This window comes from Syngnathus floridae, chromosome 1, assembly GCF_059516105.1.
Source record: "Syngnathus floridae isolate MCC-2025c chromosome 1, RoL_Sflo_1.0, whole genome shotgun sequence".
NCBI classification, from domain to species: Eukaryota; Metazoa; Chordata; class Actinopteri; order Syngnathiformes; family Syngnathidae; genus Syngnathus; species Syngnathus floridae.
Window position 1 is genome coordinate 21,851,852 of NC_142413.1, and position 7,794 is coordinate 21,859,645.

Below are 7,794 nucleotides of genomic sequence, written 5' to 3' on the forward strand. Positions count from 1 at the left end.
ACATTAGATTGGCTCTTGCTGCATGAGAGAACTCTTTTCATTAAGAAATATACAAAATGACAAACAGAGAATAAAAGTGGATCTGGTTATGAGCCCAAATGCTCTAGATTAAATTTGACACGCTGCCATCCTTCTCCTTGCTGTCGAATGCTACCTGAGTCCCTTCTGTATGCCTCTCTCATGATGATCTGCGACATTTTATACCAGCTTTCAAGGGGAGGGAAGCTGACCTTTGCACAGGGGAGAGATTTATGGATCTGCGTTGTTCCAACTCGGAACTGAAGGACTTAATTGACGTGTGATTGACAGTCATTAGTCATCACAGTGACACTGGATTTTTTTCAGTGTCGCTGGCCGCCTGGAAAAATCCCAATCCAACAGATGGCAACATTGCTCCTCTGTCATCGCAGGGGACTTGGCTCTGTTCCATTTAGGTATGAGCGCCTCGACAAACCCTCCAAAGTAAAAACAGCCATCAAATGCAAGTGTGGGCGATGATGATGTGACTAATTGTTGCCATAGTGATCTGGTCTTTGAGATAACGTCTGACGGTGAACGCAGAGGAAGAAGAAGAGAGAGAGTCGGAGAAAGGGAAGGGGAGGACAGAAGGAGGAGGAAAGCTGGCACTAATGCCTCACATGGGAGAAGAGAAATGAGTGAAATGACCCTTTAATGTAAGGTCAATTCAATGTCCCGCAGTCAATTCAGCGATGTAAATACCTTTCCATTCATTTAGTCAAGAACTGGCCTTCGTCCTTTGAGACGATCAGTTTTCATTCCCCAATTACTGGTGTTCAAAATGGATTTAAAGCCAACAAAGGTCACTGTGTTCAAGGTTACAACTATTCAGACCGTTCTGCAACGCTCGCCTGAAGCTCTCTGTACGATAAAGGAGACACAGTTAATAGATGAAAGAGCTTGATTCAAAAGTTCACTTACATGTACCAAAGTAGGTCCATGTCTATCCCTCATGTGTCGATAGTGCGCCTGTTTGTTTGGGTGCCGAGTCGGTGTTTGCGGTGTTTACTTAATGCCTGCGGCCGTCCGGCCGGCCACACATCAGCTCGTGCATCAGCTTTTCTTTTTGTTCACCAGGACAATAAAGACAGCCAGTAAAGCAAGACTTTGAGAGCGTAAAATAAGAGAGAGCCGGGACGAGGGCACAAAAGGGAAGAGGCTCTTCATTTCAACAGCAGAACATCACACTGCCTTTTTGTTGGAAATCAGACTAATCCGGTTTTCCCCATTGGTCAAGGTCAGGTCTTTAATAAGACAGATACAGATCACCACAGGGTTCGTATTTCCCCTCGGCGCTATCTAAAAGCCCGCAGGTACTGTTGTGTTATGTATTATCACTTAGGAGCCGCCAGTGGTGTGGCAAAGTCTGCCGAACTGCGGCTTGTCACAGCGCTGCTTGCCGTATGACAACCTGCCTTCTCGCAATAGTTTCCACTGGGCTGGGTGATAAGAAGGGAACGCTAGATAAGATGTCTCCTACTCCGGAGGTGTCAGGAGCCCATGCATGCCATTTACAAGGGAGAAGCTGCTCATTTTTAAAACAACGTCAGAGCTGCCAGCGCACTGCGTCAACGAGCCTCGCAACACGAGCACATTTGTTTTTCGCAGCAGGGAGGGCTTTTAATGTCATCGCCTTTTATTCTATTCTCATAAGCAATGACTGGTAAACGGCAGCGGTCACCCAACCCCGAGCAGTCAGAGCTCACGCCCGATAACGACGCATGCATGTGGATTGGTCTGCGCTCCCACACGGGCTGTCGCTAAATGACAGTGAAGTGACAAGTCCTGACGATAGTGACATGATACGTCTTCGTTTGATCAAAATTTGTCAGTGACGCTCGTCACTGTGCCACCTGTCAAAGTACTCCCGCTACTCCTCACCGTACCTGTCACAACAGACATGAACTTCTCATTCCCTGGAGCCGCAAATCTTCCTGCTGCGGTCTCATATCTACTATTTTGTTCAAAGGTTGGAAAATATACATATTTATAATGCATGGAAATATTTTTCAGGTGCTGCATTGTAATGGGAGAGGATGTTGTACATCCCTGAATACTCTCTCGGCTCTATCACTGTGTTTATAGGACACTATTTTTCTGCAACAAGCTCTCAGGAGGCGTGTGTTAAATTAGGGCCGTGTGTGTGTGTGTGTGTGTGTGTGTGTGTGTGTGTGTGTGTGTCTGGGGCGGGCGGGGTGGGTGCATCGGTTTGGGGTAAAGCACATGTTGGAAGTTGGGCTTTTATTCGCGCAAACAAATTTGAGCTTTCATGAGTGTTTGTAATACTATTAAGCGTTGACTAAATCCATGTTTTTGGAGGGCATGAATTTAGGAACTCGTGAACTTTGAAATCAACTATCAACGGTTCTTGTGGGGGAAATAATGCTGTTTGTTTGTCTACTTTGGGGTTGGTGTTGTAGTGGTGACTTAAGTTGAACTCTTTCATTGCTGATAGCATCTCTAAACAAATACATAGGTTTGCGTTTAAATTCTGTCAATAAATACAATATGCTTCCTATTTTACTTGAAAGACCTGATTTTCATGCCCTAATGCAGTTCTTGGCAAGAAGGCAGAACGCTCTCTTCTCTGATGCAGGCTCGTCTATAATTGGCTGGCCTATTTCTTTATACATTATGCAAGGGAAATCGGGCAGTAGGTATTGTACTACACACAAAGTCATACATACTCGGGTGAACATAGCGCATATAAACAGTTTTTTTTCTGGAATATTCAGTCCAGCACTCTGTGAGAAACCGCCTAAATGGCAATCAGCAAAGTCTTTATTAAAATGTAAATTCTTCCCGAGCCTCTTGTGAGTCTGTTGCCAAAATAAGCGAGGGAAGGTTTTCTGCCGACTTAATTTATGATCCAAGCTGTACATTTTCGTTCACTCTCCCTCTATCTTTGAGGGAGAAACAGAACACGTAGAATCGTCCTTTCACTGTTGGCTTTTCAAGAGTGCCCATTCTGCTGCTGTTCACTTTTTACTTCATGCAATCATGATTGCTCTTATTGTATAGCGTGTCTCTATAGTCCCAACTTGCCATTTGATTTGATTCCTAGAGCAAATGTAGCCCGAATACCGGAATGCTGAGCTTTCTTGATTTGTAAATTGTGTCTAAATCACTCTGCCATTTGCAATTAAAGCCCATGTAAAATGATTAGCTGTCTCGAGAGGTAGCTGTTAATTGTCAACTGCAGGAAACACATGACTGCTCATCTTCTGATCAACTAGTTTTCAGAAATCAAACTAAAAGTTAGCACATATGACATTCAATACGATTACTCTTCGAATATTTCAGAACCTCAAGTGTACAAACAATATTCTTTGGAATTTCACAAACAGATTTGGTGGAGAAGTGGGAAAAAACACAATAATATTGATAATGTTCTAGTCACATTTGTTCCACACAAGATAGTAAATTGATGTTTGTACAACAACTGATGCTAGTAGCTGCCCATTTACGCAAGGTGTTACTCTTACTACGAATGACTTTAAATTAGGTTATTTTATAGACGTCTAAATTATGTCTATATATATATATATATATATATACACGTAGACCTAAAATAGACGTCTAAATTAGGTTATTTTATAGACGTCTATATTAGGTTATTTTAGGTTATTTTATAGACGGCGTTTATATTTGAGTAACATTACATTCATAAGATATCTTAATTTACCTGTGTGTGTGTGTGTGTGTGTGTGTGTGTGTGTGTGCGTGTGTGTGTGTGTGTGTGTGTGTGTGTGTGTGTGTGTGTGTGTGTGTGTGTGTGTGTGGAGGGGGGGATTATTTTTCTACAATTGACTGGATTACTAGAATTACTCCCATTTATGGAACCACTTTCTTATTTTGCTTAAATCTACTAGACAAGGAATATCAACTTTCTAATCGACATTATACAGGTAAAAATGGGCCATCCTTGACATTTGTTTTGTGTGGGAGGGAATAAATGTTACAGAGGAACTGTAGCTTGTTAGACGCCTTGAGGAGATCGAGAGAGCTATGATAGAATCGCATGCTTTGCAATCCACGACATTTACACCAACTAGTGCCTCACCTGAGCCTCCATTTTACTTGAGCACATTGGAAGCGTAGACAGAAACAAGAGAAGTGGAACAAAAGCAACTTATTCATGAGGAGAACATGCACAGAGTGGATCGAGCCATCTGAAGAATTGATGGAAACGTATTGATTGTTGACACGATATGTTAAGTGTGTTGAATCTATGATGCACAGCAAAGATTTAGCCACAGTGACCCATTTTCAGATTTTTCACGTTTGCTGTTCTAAATCCACAGTCATTGACCATCTTCATTATGGACTGAATGAAGCTCGCGCCGTGGGGAACATAACTGCAAGATGAGTAAAAATTGTTACCTATTAACAACCTGCCAAGAACAATTTGTGAGGATTCCTATTCAGCGCATTAGCTGAATGATTCCCATGGCAATTGTTGCTTTATTCATCTCAAGCTGTTCACATTCACATCAGGTTTAGATTTCACTTTGTAAAGCATCTTGGAGCGCTGTCTATTATTAATGACATTTTCACAGCAAAAACAACAAAAGGAACGATACAATTAACTGGACTTTCACAAAACATGAGTGGTATTGCTTGGTCCAACGATTTTCTATTGGAGTCACTGGTTGCTGGAACCTATCCCACCGGTCTAGCAAAAGAAAGATGACACAAAGGACAGGTCACCAGTCAATCACAAGGCAGAGAGAGACGGACAACCACACACACTGCTATTATTTAATGGGAACTGAAAACAAGTCAGAAAATTGGGAGTGAAATGCCACACAAGCTCCTTAATAATGTGTCTCGCTGCTATCTAGATCTCAATTGGTCCTACCAAGAACTATCTTAAAAAAATGATTTTCATGTTTTTAATTTTTTTCTGTAAGTTCAAAATCCGAATGCTACAAAATCAAAAGAATTATTAAAAATCAACCGATTATTCTGTTGGTCTCACATTCTAGTCAAAAGATACTTTCTTGTTATTTGGTTCTACAGTATATATTGTGAGTAAAATATAAGCAACTTGTGTTAATTCAATTTTCAGTTAGGAAGCACAAATAAACTCTCCCACAGCATTACCAACTCAACTTAGGATGGGTATAAATGTTGTCTAATGAAGAATGAAGTCTATTTATGTATCATCTTTTGTGTACCCTTCCTGCTATTATTCACATTACAATTCTGAGAGTCATCATTATTCTGGTGTGGATCCATGACAGGCTCAAGTTCCTTAATAACAAACTGTGCCTTCAATTAGTGGAACCAAACACTTGTGCATGATTGCAATTTGATACTTTTTTTTGTTTGTTTGTTTCTCCCCATTGAAACAAGTGCTGATTTGCAGAACTCCAGTGAGGCATTGTGTGCTGTGTTGAAAACTAACTAACTAACTAAATAAATAAATAAAACAACTCAAGTCAACATCTTCAATGGAGTTGACGGAGTCGCATGGCATCTTGACACCAAGCAGCGGTTTCTTGGGAGATCAATCCGATGAGCTCTGTGGGGGGAATAGAAATGAGACAATTGACACCAGGGGTGTTACTAACGCCATTGTCAAGCTCTTGTCAAGCTGTGCGCAGTGAATTCACAATATATCGCAGTTTGCGTTCACGTCGCATCTTCTGCTTTCAAAACCCCGAATAAAACGAGTTTGATGGTAAACGTTGCCAGATTTGCATGGCGCTTGTTAGTCCCTGCTGATTGGTACAGGAAATATCTCAAAATCATAGTCAAAGGGTGACAATTGGATTCAATGTATCTACCAATGACAGAATTGTACTAAAGGCTTTTTATTTCAAGTTTTTTTTCTTTTCCCCATCACTATAATTTTTAAATCAAAATTAGATTCAATTTCTGCACACCCAACAACCTCTAATTTGAGCGATTACACAAATAAGTCAATCAGAAATGAATTTATTATCGTTGCGACAGATCTTAACGACTCCATGTTGACAGTGTACTTCATATGAGGACTCCCGAAGAACCCTTCAGTGAACAGTGGGGCGACTGAGACAGCAGAGGACTCAATAACCAATGCTGAGGACTGTGTGCCATTGCATATTGATTCATACATTATTAATAGTTAAGTAAGTCCCAGTAAGTAGCTGTAAAATATGTTGGGTATGATAACATCGATATCCCGCTTGCTGAGTTTGTTGCTGTTTTTTTTGTGTGTAAACTTCATAACTGCACTTTTGACTACCACATGGTAGCACACTTATTTTGTTTCAGATGGTGCAAATTCCAAAGAACAACACAGGAAATAATGTGCTGTATTTCAGCACAGACCAGCTTCTATTTAAATTTATTAAATGTCATGTGTTATAATTCTGCTTTTTTAGGGTTACAGAAAATGCCAGGCTATATAATGTACATCTAACACAATTTTGTTAGTTTAGAAAAATGGATTTATCATAAATTGGGTGGGATCAATACAGTTACCATGTTTGTACGATATTTTTGTGTTTTGCGTTGATTTTGCTTTCTGCCAATGTATACGTATGTCTAAATGTGTTTGTATATTGTAAAAGTGGGTTATATATATGGTGCTTTGATATACTCTGCTGTTTGCAATTCCCAACTAGCAATAGATTCTGCAAAAATTCTCTCAGCAATTGAGAAAATGAACATCATAGTTATGTTAGGGCATGCTGACAAAAAAAGTATAGATTTTGTACCATTGGTGTTATCATGCTACCATAAAAATGATGAAAACAAAATGTTTGTTTATATAACACCCCTGCTGTGTTATTATAGCACTAAAGCAGCTATCTATTAGGAATGTACAATTTTTCCACTAAGTCTTGGTAGTTAAAACTTGTCAAACGACAGTTACTGGCAAAATCTACAGGAGGGCTAAGAATCATCTTCTTCCACAAAGTCAGCCACCATGCTGGTATATAACGGTACACACGTACAGAGTTTATCCCCAGCGTAAAGCTCGGTTGCGTTGAGACGGATAAAGAAGAGCCTTTGCCTCAAAGGGTTTATAGCTGAGGAGAACAAAAAGCTCTCCACGGCAACAGAAGTTGGTCGGTTTTCAGCGCTTGGTATTTTTTTCAGAATACTACTTTTATTATATTTTTACACCAAGCTAGAGGACAAAATCTTTTTTGTGAGGGATGCATTTGATACACTTGTGATTCATTTTTAACTGTTTCATGATGCTGCAAGTTGGCACATGGCGTGACTGCTGAATGTATTATCCAGGATTGTGTTTTCGAGGTTGCCTTTCAGTATGTGACGCTGTCATGCTGGACCAAGAACATTTTTTTCATGTTACAATGCTAGCTGTTGCCCGTTGCACCACTGGCCCAAACCTTAAGTCACATTACGTTCACATTACTGCACATGACAAACCTTGTCAGTGTTTCATAATTGCCCTTTTGAGTCCAAACAAATGGAACATTTTCGGTAAAATTCTGACGGTTGCAAGCACATCAAATGTGCCTGTCATGGGTTTGACCATGCCTCTTGAGCTGTGCTAAGCTAAAGTACCGTATTTGCCGGTGTACAGGTCGACTCGGTGTATAAGTCGACCCCCTAAAATTCGACGGAAATTTACGATTTTATGATATATCCTTTGTATAAGTCGAGCTCAATTGTTGCATTATATTAAACTTCAAAATTCAATATGCGAAATTTATTGACGAAATGTGTTCAAATTCCGGGAGGCCGTGCGCATGCGGCTGTTTATAAGCACCGCGGAGGAGATCGCGGCCGGCGAGCTCGCGCACGCCACCCGGC